Here is a 13,159-nt window from a genome sequence, read left to right as displayed (position 1 = left end):
TTTATAATAAATTAGCTTTAATATTTACTGGTTTATCGAAGATTTTGTATTTCTCTAAATTACCGTTATATGGGATGTGGGCGTGGTTATTGTCCGATTTTTAAAATGTTCTGCCATTTTGTATGCTGTACCAAGGCGAACAACTGTGCCAACTTTGGAAGAAATCAGTGCAGCGGTTACCAAGATATACACATGTAACCATAAGTGGGCGTGGCTACGCCCATTTCCCAAAAATTTATAATATTCTTATTTTTCTTCTGAAAATTATTACAAATGTCAATTTTGAGTGAATAATCTTCAGTAGTTACTAAAATATCGCAGTTTTCGTATTTGTGGAAATTACCGTTATATGTGAAGTGGGCGTGGTTATTGTCCGATTTTCATCTATTTAGTGTGCTGTATCAAGGCCAGTGACTGTGCCAAGTTTGGAAGAAATTGGTGGAGCGGCTACCAAGATATACACATGTAACCATAAGTGGGCGTGGGCGTTACAATATTCTTATTTTTCGGCTGAAAATTATCACAAATATCAATTTTGGGTGAATTATCTTCAGTTGTTACTAAAATATCGCAGTTTTCGTATTTCTGGAAATTACCGTTATATGGGAAGTGGTCGTGGTTACTGTCCGATTTCGCCCATTTTCAATACCAACCTACCTTGGATTAACATACCTACATACCAAATTTCGTTGAGATTACTCAATTTTTACTCGAGTTATCGTGTACACGGACAGACGGACGGACAGACAGACATGGCTTAATCGATTTCTCCTTTCATTCTGATCATTTATGTATACATTTGTCTATATCTATCTCGATTCGTTTTGGCTGTTACAAGCAACCGTTATGTGAACAAAATTAATATACCCTTGTGCACAAGTGCGCTCGGGTATAAAAATATAAACACATTACTATGTATGTATGTAAGCATGAAAACCGGCAACAGATCCTGCGTCGGGAACTGCTCTAGTGCACATAGCAAATACATACATACACATGCACATAACTAATAACTACAGTTAACTGCCTGTGGCTGGTGTCGGTAATAAAAACATGTTGACAGCTAAATGACATAAAGGCGGAAAACTAATAAATATTTGACTATACCAAAGCAGAAAAGGACCACAAGTAAAGTTGTGGCAACAATTTGTGTCACGTTATGACCTAACTAATAAAAAAAATATGAATTTCACTGCAATGTATTTAATGATGCAATTGAGCAAGCAATGAGGATGAGAATATGGGGCGAATGGAAAAAAGAGTGCAATACCTAAATTGTCATTTATGTTATTGATATACATACATACATGATTATTTACTAAGGACCAATTTCAGATGAATATTATTTAAACGGCACTTAAGTGTAATTTGAATGGCATTTAGTTTTCTTTGGGTTTCATATCAACTTCAACTATTTAAATTTGCCAAACAAGTGGCAACACTGTTGCTTGTTGAATCAGAGGGTTTTAGTCAATGAATTAACTGATTTATGTAAAGAGGCGTGTTGTGAATACACCAATATGTCAGATCGGGGAGGGATATAGCATAGAGCTAAGTTAATAGACCCTTTCGCGGTTCATCCTTTTTCAAAGCCATCCTGAACATAATGTTTGTTAACATTGCTGGAAAAAGTGCCGCAGCACGGGCTGCAATCAGGCTCAGAGTAACCGGATGCCTAGCAAGCTCAGCGCTTGGGTACTCTAACATGTTTTAAAGTTTCGATTTTCAACAGATCACCCCTTTTCAGAAATGGTTCCAGGCAGCTTTTTCTCTTCGAACATTGTCTGAAATGATGATTGTGTGGGTCGAGATGCGTGAACTTTTTCACGGATTGGCCATTAAAAAAGCAATAAGGAAGCTAAGCGTCTACTCCAATAGCCAAGCGTCAATCAGGGTACTGGCCTAGCTAGTTATGAGCTCAAAATTGGTCAGGGTGTGACTATGGTTAAAATATTGGCGAAAAAGTGCACCAGTTTTAATTCGCCTCAGCTCAGCGAATATTGGGCGAGAACTTGTGCGCAACGGCAAAGTCCTTCTCGCCCAAAGGGATAGGGAAGACACTGAGAAAAATGTCAGCTAAATATATTTCTCTCAACACAAGATCAGCCCCCTCTGCAATGCGATGCGAAAAAGAAAAGCAAATTTCTTTTTCAAGCAACAGAAATAATAAAAACATATTTCTTTTTATTTTCTTGTGAACTGGATTCTAAACTTTAAGATACAGTTTGTATTTGTGGTTCTTAGTTTTAGAGGGGGTTTGAACCCCAAAGCCTACCCCTTGTGTATGTATGTATAAATAATATCGAGAGATGTTTAAAATAATAGATAGTATAAAGATATCAGTAAATCGATACTTTTAACACCAAATCGATAAGTCGATAAAAATTATTGATTAATATAACGATAACATTATACCAAACGATATCGATAACAAACAAGGCACTCATATCCTTAGTTAACGATACTGCTACTTAATACTCGGTACGGGCTCTACCCATATACTAGTTATAGATCTTTCATCAAATCCTTCCTAAATAATATAAAGTTCAGAGCTTTCGTTTCAAGATTACGCGGTGAATATGATTATGTATATAGTATACATAGTAAGTAAATATGTATACTATGTAGGTATATGTGTGTAGATATCTCTACACAGTGATTAAACCACCCAAACCGACAAAAAAATGCCCGCGAAAAGCAAGATTAACATTAGCCCAGAATGCGCACCCCAAATTACCCACAATGGGCGCACACAGATACGCATTAATGCTAGCAGTGAATTACCAGCAAAAACGACCAACAGTTCTGAACTAGGATAGCTAATTGTAATGCATAGTTGCCACTCATCAGCATTTGCTTAGCAGGCAACAACAGGCAGCGCAATGGCCACCAAAGCCACGCAGTGCTGCTTGCTACTGGCTGCCGCCCCCACAAGCTGGTACATTGGATCATAAAAGCCAATTAACAACAAACAAGTTAATAGTTATCTGCGAATGTTTTTTGTTTTTTTTTTGTTAACGCGGTACATGGTTATTGGAGTTACGCGCATGTCCTGCCGAATATCGCAGCATACTGGTGGCCCATAGACAAGCAACAACAAAGCAACAATTTGCTATACTTCATTGTGCATATGCTGTGTGTGTGCATGTGTGCGTTCCGATGTTCCATTGTGGTTTTGACCAACATTCACTAGCAAATTTTCAGCTTTCAACTTGCCTTCACCACTCAGGCATCCAGCCTTCGGTTGCCTGCAGAATAACAAATGTTGCTGCTGCTGCTGCTGCGCAGTGACTTCTGCTAGGCTGCTGTTATTTTACGCCACAGCTGCTTGTTCTTCTTTCATACTGGGTACACCCTTGTCTTTTTGTTTTCACGACCATTGAAACATAAAATGTACATATGTACATATATATTAACTTCTTGTGTTGGTATTTCATTATTATATTTGCTGTTGCCTTACTGACTATCAGACTGGACTGCCATGCATACGTGCGCAATTTCACTTTCTAAAATACATACTCATATTATCTCATATAAACAAACTTTTATGGCGAAAGCGAAATGAATTTTGCGAACGAAAGTGCTGTGTAGGTTAAACGCCGCCGCTTTGCCACACATACATATATGTATATCTATTCGTATCCTTTGGCTTACTTTGCTTCGCGCGTTTGCAAGTCGACCGTTGCCGTCACCGTCACACCGTCACACCGCTTTCCCTTCAGCCCCTCAATGCGCTCAGCTCGCTGGTATCCTTGCTGTCGTCACCGTCGCCACTGTTGTCTCTGTTGCCATTGTCGTTTTTGTTGCCATTGTCGTCGCTGTTTCGTCGCTACGACTTGCTGGCTATAAATACAAATGTCCTGGCCAGTATGTGGCTTAATGCGACACAGTAATCCTAGCCGTAGAATACATACGCCGCGAGCGAGAGCAGTGCGATTAGCCAAGTGATCAGTGAAAATAATCTTTGAAATATTAACAAACTTTTTTCTCCAATTTGAAAGTTCAACTAATTCAAAAAAGGCTTGCAAAATTTAAATTGCAACTCGGCTGTTTAGAAAGTGAAATTATTTCGAAATTAACTGACGTGACACAATTAAGTGAAAGTATAAGGGATATTTAAATTAATAACGGACAGTGTTTCAGTGTGCAGTGTTTCAGTGATTTGAATGCATTAGAAGGTGAATAACATAAAGCAATTTTTTATTATATTTTGAGTTTATGCATTTTTTGTATGTCAAGATATATGAAATGTGTTAAACATTCGAATTTTTATAAACCGAGGTAATTTTTTGTTAAAATAAAGACTAAACCGGCCATGTTTTATATCGTAATGTATATTCTACATATACAGCGAATACACATTTTAATTTCTTTCATGTTTGTTGATAAAGCATGGTGGACGTATAAAAGTCTAAGGACCTCAGTGTTCTGTTTGTGTTGAAAAATTAATAGGCTCCTAGTGAAATTGCACTTTTTTTAATTTTTAAAGGTGGGTGTTGCCAGATTTTGACAATAACTCAAACAACGTAGAATACGTGATAATATTAAGAGCATATTCAGCTTAAAAACTGTACATTACTTTCGATTTTATTAGATTGAAATTTGAACTTGCTATCAGTGCTATACATCTTTTAATGATTCATATAACTTATTAAATAAATTTTGTTAAAATTTTTAAACAGGTGGCAGCCGTCTTTAATATTCTTAGTGTTCATGCTAAATATTTCCTAATATTTTTTCGTTTGACGCCCATATTTTAAAATTTCTTACAGTGCCTTATGAATAATTTGAATAAACTCGGCTTTTTAAACCGACGGCAACGCTGTTAAAATATTTCCAAACTAAAACTTTGTTAAAAATTTTTCATACGACACCTAAATATACATCTTTAGATTCTTTGATTCCCTTAACTCAAGTTGCATTTAAATTTTAAAACGGGTGGCAAACCTGCTACGTGTTTTTTTGGGATAAAGTTTCTTAAAAGCCATTTTGATTGATTTCCATATTGAAGTAATTTATTTCACTTGTTGTATACATCGAACTTAACTTTTTAAACAGGTGGCAACCTTCTTAAAGTTATTCCCTTAATTCAAGTTGAATTTAAACTTTAAAACAGGTGGCAACCCTCCTACATGTAGTTTAGAAATAAACTATTTTCATAGCAGTTTTTACTGATATCCATATTTAAGTAATTTATTTAACTCATGGCATACATTGAATTTAAATTTTTAAATAGGTGGCAACCTTCTTCAAAATATTTTTTAACTGAAACCTTGTTAAACCTGTTTCGTCCGACAGACGTATTGTAATACATATTTAAATTATTTAATTCTGTTAATTAAAGTTGAATTGAGTAGTCCACTTATAAAATGCGCTATGTAACATTTTTTCGATTTTTAGTTTTTGGTGGGTAACGTACCAGTAATTAAAGTAGTTTCATGTCCACTAGCAACACCGTGCAAAATCTTTCTATATTCTGAAAAAATAGCATCAAATATTAATTACTCTTGCAAAAGTCGCAATCATACTTATTTATAAATTTTCAAAAGTCTCCATCTTCTGATGAACTTAGAAAGCTGCTTTAGGTCGTATAGACTCTTAATGTTATGTTATGTAATAATGTTAGATGTAACCTGTTGTCGTAGTGGTTTTTTTTTTAATTATGGCTTTCTATTATAACATCACATAACTCTGCTTGCAAGTGGACTACTCAATTTAGTTTTTAAAACAGGTTGTAACCCTCCTACATGTAATTTAGAAATAAAGTTTCTTCAAGGCAATTTTGATTGAAGTTACTTATTATTTTCATTTCAAATCTTCAAAGTATTTTCAAACCGCCACCTCTTTCGTGTGGTACTCATATCGGGATACATATTTCAAACTTGGAATTGCCTTAAAATAAGTTAAACTTGATTTTTTTAAACGGGTGGCAACGCTCCTACATGCATGTACATATGTCATAGCTACATACTCTGCGATTAGGTTATACATATTTCTCCGGAGCTGCGCCATCTGTTACACAAAAGACGAAATACATACATACATACCAAAATTTGCTAATTTTTTTCAAATTTTTTTACCGACAAATGCTCAATATTTGTTGAATTTATATTAAATTTGCATACAATAATATTTCTATTAGCGCGGGTTGAAAATTCGCTACGTTTCTCTAACCACTTGGGTAGGGCGGCGCTTACGGGTTTTCGCATAGCTCCCAAAAGATATATCCAAAAGCGTTAAATCAAACGATTTGATGGTCAAATCACATCGTCGAATTTCCTGGGAGTTTGTCGCACTATGAACGCGTCTAGTTTTAGGGGTATTCTATTACCTTGGCTTGATTTCATTTGTCGCTAGATCTTGTGTGCATATGTATGTATTTTTATCCATTTTGGAGCTATGCTAAAAAATTATATCTACCCTAGTTTGTGCCCTAATTCATTTATCTGCACATTTTGGAGCTATGCTAAGAAATTATATCTACCCTAGTTTGTGCCCTAATTCATTTATCTGCACATAGTACATTCATGTGTATGTGTATATCATTCCAACAAAAACAATAGTTTGTCAAGCAGCATTGCGTAGCTAAATTTGAATTAAATGCATACGAATTAAGTTTGTATGTAACAGTTAATCCCTACTCTCATAAATAAAATTATTCGCACTCATTTTGTAGTCGTTGCAGTTTTGTTTACCGCGCTAATTAAAGAGCCTAAGTACATGGATGGAGGGCGGCATCTGCATAAATACATATTTATGGATGGGCAATTGCATGAAGTTGCAGTACCTCTTAATTGTATTAGGTAGGAGGTTGCTTTAGTGTCACCTGCTCATACAAATACATACATACTAACATACGTTAACATTTGTAATATAGTTATTTGCTACACATGTAGCAAGCAGACATTATCCCCCCCCCATAGGCAACCAAACAGCATGCGAGTGCAAACATTTTGGTTAAATTACGTTGCCACAAATACAACAAATAAATACACACACACACAGTTGTTACCTTCTTTCGGCATGCTTACTGAAGTGCTGCACCGCACATTTGTAGAAAGTCATTAATAAGCCAACATGCATAGATATGTAGAAAATTTCGAATAAGCCACAATTACAAAATAGTTAAATATACACTACTTTTAATTTCATTTGTTTCGCCATGGCTCGTTGAGTTTTCACAAAAATTCAAATGCAAATGAAAGCCAGAAGTACCAAAATAAAAACACCAAAACAGTTGAAATGAATATAACAAAAATTTGGAGATGTAAGAAGGCAAATATATTTTTTTGATTGCAAAACGATAGTGGAGAAAATCTGCAGGCATAGTGGGTGTGCGTCTAAATATGTTCATATGTATAGAAAGATAGGTACATATAGGACTTTTGGATGTACATTTGAAGATACAGCTTTATTTACATAAAATAACAATAGATTTTGACTATAGTTTAGTAGAAGTAGCTTGGGAAGAAACGAACCAAAAGCGAACGAAATGCTTCAATATATATAGATTTCAATATGGCCTATCGATAAGTCGGCTGAGAACGCGAAAATAGGCAAGCATAAAACTGCAGTCATCATCGACTACCACCTCTATAGAAAATATTTGTACTACAGGGGTATGCAGGGCAAGGGCTCAGTACATTGCATAACTCTTTTTCTTGGGGACTCCATAAATTTTCTTCACATTCAAGACAAGAGGAGTAGACACTATAAACTGGCAAACCTAACCTACTTAGGCCGAAATAGATGTCACCTCCAACTACGAAAGATTGGAAAGGCGGCCTACTGTCGGTACATGATGGTGTTTCCATCTGCGCTGCTGGTTAAAAGATGGAAAAAGGAGTCGACTCGCCTGCCTGATAACTGCGGTGTACTTCAGGCGGAGATATTTGCCATAGAGAAAACGGCTTGTCTCGAACGGAACGTCACTTTATTTGCTGACAGCCAGGCGGCATTGCAAGACTTACGTTCCAAGGTAGTAAAGTCGAAAGAAGTTCGCAAATGTCGCACATCGCTGTCTTCACTGAGTCATGTCAACACCTTTCTCTGCTGGGTTCCTGGACATAGCGATATCGACGAGAAGGAAATAGCCGATGAGAATTGCAAATTAGCGAATGGGATAACTCTATACTACCACCGATTTCTGTTCCACTAATTAAGAAAACCCCACCACCATAACAAAAGACTATGAATCATTCGGGACGACTGTGAGGTCTCAAGATAATAGCTCCCTCTGCAATTTTAGATGTTGCTCGAATCAGAGATCGAACCCCCTAAAAAATGTTTTGAGTCTAAGGTAACCCCTAACTACCTGAATGTGTAGGTGGGCCGAAAGAAAGATGCTGTTCAGGTTTGGTCTTATTTTAGCTTATTTAATACTTTATTCCATTTTTTTTGTCTTTTTTCGGATTTGAGTATTGCTTTTTCCACCGTAGCCGAGTGCTTAGAGGTCTTTCAAATAGCGGTCGGCCTACATGATCACGGATCTGCAATTCGAGTTGAATTTCGGAGCTTCTATAAATAGAGGTCGAAGGTTGGCGTGCCGGCTTGAGGAGGGCTGACGCGGCGAGTGTTTCCATAGGTGGGTCGTAGATGGGCGTGTGTGTAGTCGATCTTAGTAAATCCTATAAGCGGCCAGACTATTGCAGCATCTTAAACGAATGATTGACAATCTCGCTGCGAAAAGGCAATATTTTTGCACACGGATGTGCGCTTGTACTGGGTTCCTCGGGTATACCGATGCAACGTCAACTAGGTGGCCGACACATTCGTCAAATAAGGCTTTCTATCGAAAAAAGTACAGATATGGGTGGTGCCGATTTCCCCATTAAATGGGAGCACGACCTCAGCACGTTCCCACAGACATAAAAGCCGTTGCCCAAATCACGTAATTGCCACGGATAAGGACCATGTAAGGACGAAATAACATACTGGCCACTGTTGGTTGGCTTTCCACGGAAGAAGATAAAATTGGAGATGTGTTGGAGTAGAAAGAGGAACCCATCTTCTGTGCGAAATCTGCCCTTAGAACAATACAGATTAGTCTCCTGGTAACGGGCTTTTTGCCGAATATGGAGGCTGTATGGATTTTAATGGTTTATGCGGAGCCACGTGGTGCCTATTCAGCCTAACCTAGCCTTATCCCTAAATACTTGACCCTATTAGAAATTTCCAAACTCAGATCTCTAGGCAGAATGGTGTTCGCCAAAAAACATATCACTGCCAAAAGCCTCATACTTTATCCTTGCAAAGGCGGGGCAGAGACACATAAGTCCTCATCTTCAAGCCAAGAAGAGCGAATCGGGTTGTCATGTATGTTTGTGCCACGTAAAGTATCCAGTCAACAGTCCCACAAGTTGTCTGCAGTTTAATGAGTTCAATGAAAGCAAAAACCTAGCGCGGTCCTCCGAGATTGAGGGCAACATGACCTTGTCCACTTGCATCCGCCCCAAAGCCTCCCAGTCATAGCTGAGCATATTATTCACACACTTTCTGACGGTGCCTCTGATGGCCGAAGGTGGAATATTATAACTGGTCGCGTACCGAGGAATACCTGGTCTGAGCTCAATCTGACTTTTTTGACATACTCATACAGACATTTTATTATGCTAATGGCGTTTTCGTTTCTACCCAAAAAAAAATCAACTTTGGATTGCCCCTTTACCTTTTTGTGTGTTGCGTTTCCAAAAAAAAAAAAGATGAGAAAATTTTGTGTTCGTTTCTTAAAATTCTCTGCCCTTTGAAGCATTATCAGAGGAGATGGTTGCCCTGAAAATCAAATGGTTGCTTAAAACGGCAACCTAGACAAAGACAAGAAGGTAAAAACATGCCCTTTTACAGGGTTGAGTGTAACTATAAAACACATTTTGCACCGCAGAAGGGCAACAATTTTTTAGATGAAACGAAATCACCATAAATCTATTAAAACGCAACAGTTACACATTTTCTACAATACATCATCGCCATGCGCAGGCAAACACTCTCACCCGCAATCAGCAAAAGAAAGTGCGTATGGCCCACATCAAAACGAGATAAAACTTTCCACTTAATAAGCACAACTCTTCGCCGACTGGGCTGGGGGCTTGCTCCTAACATGTTGCGTTACTGCAGACCAACACGGATCTGCTCCCAATCTCCAATTGCGATTAGGGGCAATTTGTACGCGCTTTTACTTACACACATTTGTAATGTTTGTGTAAACGCCTAACCACTCATTTGTGCCTTTGGTTATCCCCATGGTGCCATAAATAACGAAGTTACGAGTGTTACTGTAGTTCAATTTATTGCGAATTTTCCAATCAACGATTTTTTTTTGCCCTTAAAATTGATTGGCGCAAATAGAAATGCGTGGAAGGGCAACGAACGCATTTGGTGTGAAATTTTACACATATACGGTTTGGTACATACATAATCTTACCATTTGCTTCCTATTGCCCTCGACCTCATGCTGATTAGACAATGTTACGTTTTTTATTATGAAACTCTTTAACACTTTTCATGATAAATTTCGGAGCCTACGCGTGTGCCTATTTACGACTGATAAGCCAGCGCAAATTGTGGCATTAATAAACTTTTTATCAATGATATTTTTGAAATTTATTGCGCGTGAAAACTTTCCCCAAAAATTCCCATTTTTTAAAACCACGGTGTACACTTTTGTTTCTGTAATTTGTGCGAGCAGGTAATTAAAAAACCTGTGAGCCTGTCTAAAAAACTCTAATTTACAGTTAAAACTGTGAGCATGGCAACATTGCAACGGGCAAACCTAAAGGTGTGGCTAAACATGGCAATACTAGCGCTTTTTCTACGCGTTTCGCTGTCAAAATGCGAAATCGAAAGTCTACTTTCCCGTGTAAACAACCAGAAAGTCCCTTGTGCAGATTTGCAGAAATCACTTTCGGAAATAAAAATTGCAAAGTGTAAATGCAGCTGAAATTACGAAAACCGCTTTCAAGAAATAATTTCAACTTTTGTCGTGCTGCACTAGCAATTTGTCAAACCGATCGAGTGTTGCAGTGTGACGCGTTTTTTGGCGAATTTGCATAACTTATAAAAATGTTGAATAAAACATGAAAAATACGGGTAACTAATTTATTCTACTGATATGGATTATTTAAGTATTAATGTATTAGACTCTTTCGTGCACATTTTAGTAGGTTTAGTAAATTTTTCAGATCATTAAGCATAAAAATGTCTTGTAACATATTTGAAAGTGGACTTGTCTGTATTCACCGTGTAAACAGACAAAAAGTAGTATCGCAAAGTTAGATTTTCAGAAATAAAAACTTCTTCTGAAAGTCAGTTTACATGCAAGGTGTAACTGTTTCTGAAGTCTCTTTTGGAAATTCTTGAGTTTGACAGACTTTTGAAAAGGACTTGCACTTGCCACGTCTAACAGCTACTTAACTTCAGTGGCCTCCACTTGCAGATTGTAGAATAGGGTGGTCCAAAAAAAATAAAAAAGTCGGAATTTTTATGCTCTATATCGAAATAAGTATACCCCTATTTTTTGATTTTGATCAAAAAATATTTAGAGGCCGCTCAAAGCGCTCAAAGTTTCCCATGTATTTTGTATGGAAAAAAAGAACTTTTTGTGGAAATGGTATGGAATTCTTGAAAATCAATATTTTTCGAGCGGAAAACTCTGTTTCTCTTCAACAAATTTCCAAAAATAATAAATATTGATTTTCAAGAATTCCATACCATTTCCCTCTAAATATTTTTTGATTTCAAAATAAAAAAATGGTGGTATACTTTTAGCATTAAAATTCCGACTTTACTTATTTTGGACCACCCTAGTGTAGAACGAATCGTGATGAGTAAATGTGGTGTTTACTGAGCGGAACGTGCTAAGACCAGTGTTGCCGTTTTCACTACAATCGAAGTTTTTTGTTCACATAACGGTTGTTTGTAACAGGCAAAATGAATCGAGATAGATATAAAGAAATGTATATATAAATAATCAGAATGAAAAGAGAAATCGATTAAGCGGAAACTGTGATATTTTAATAACTACTGAAGATTATTCACTTAAAATTGATATTTACAATAATTTTTAGACGAAAAATAATAATATTATAAAGTTTTGAAAAATGGCGTTGCAATTTGTACCAAACTCGGTATGGTTATTGTGCTTGCCACTTAAAAGCAAACCGTTGAAAATTATTGAAATCGGACTAAAATTACGGCCGCTTTTCATAATGCTTGAAACTTCAATATTTCGAAATTTAAGAACGCTAGTTTACTCAAAATTGATACACCCCGGCTTACCATGTAGCGGTAGCTTTCGGAAAGGTGAAAATCATAAATATAGTTAGTCTCGCATAAGGCTGTTTTTACAGTCAGCCATATTTTCCCACAGCAACACTAATGTTATCCATTGTCAACAGAGTGTGCTTCGATTGATACTGGTCCGAACCTAACGGACCTCTTTCGTTTCACTTTGTGATACAAAGGAGAAGCGGCTGCCCAGTGATGGTGAACAAGCGTCTAATTTTCGGCGACATTAAATCGTCCCCAACACCAGGAACGGAGCTTAAAGTTGGAAAACAAAATGAAACTTTCGGCATCTTTATACCCACACGTTACGAAAACTGCGTCACTTTGAAATTATTATTTTTATGTCTAAAGTAGGTATAAAATATTTAAACACCACTGAAGTAACCGTGGCATCCATCTGCTCCACTGCGACAACGCCCATTGAAAATATTCATATAAATATCCGCATATTTATTCACCCGTAAATGCAATGGCATCGTGTTGGTAACTATTTTTTGACTGCGAGAAAAAATGGCATTTTCATTGCATTTTTATTGCAACAGAGTTTGTGGTTTAATGGTGCGACGATTGAGAGGCGCTTGTGCACTGCCCGCTGTTTATGAATGTCATTGTTTTTAATTTTACAACTTTTTTTAAGCAATAAAATATTATAAAAAATATAAAATCTGTGATTTCATAGAAATAGTGAAAAATGCAATTGTAATGGCTAGAAGTGAGTAATTTGAGATGGATTAAGATAAAATAAAATAAAATTAAATTAAATAAAATAAAATAAAATAAAATAAATAAAATAAAATAAAATAAAATAAAATAAAATAAAATAAAATAAAATAAAATAAAATAAAATAAAATAAAATAAAATAAAATAAAATAAAAT

At 36.5% G+C, this 13,159-nt stretch overlaps 1 long non-coding RNA gene across 1 annotated transcript in view; it reads left to right on the top strand.

The window, feature by feature from the left end:
* The first annotated feature begins 3,873 nt into the window (after window positions 1-3,873).
* LOC118736466 overlaps window positions 3,874-13,159 on the top strand; it is a 14,941-nt gene continuing 5,655 nt past the window's right edge. Inside the window, exon 1 of the long non-coding RNA XR_004992679.1 lies at window positions 3,874-4,178. This is a non-coding gene — a long non-coding RNA (uncharacterized LOC118736466). The remainder of the gene's footprint in view (window positions 4,179-13,159) is intronic.

This window comes from Rhagoletis pomonella, unplaced genomic scaffold (genome assembly GCF_013731165.1).
Source record: "Rhagoletis pomonella isolate Grant_MI unplaced genomic scaffold, Rhpom_1.0 Rhpom_scaffold_00003, whole genome shotgun sequence".
NCBI lineage: Eukaryota > Metazoa > Arthropoda > Insecta > Diptera > Tephritidae > Rhagoletis > Rhagoletis pomonella.
The sequence above is the reverse complement of the archived record's forward strand: the minus strand, read 5'-3'. Positions and strand labels throughout refer to the sequence as shown.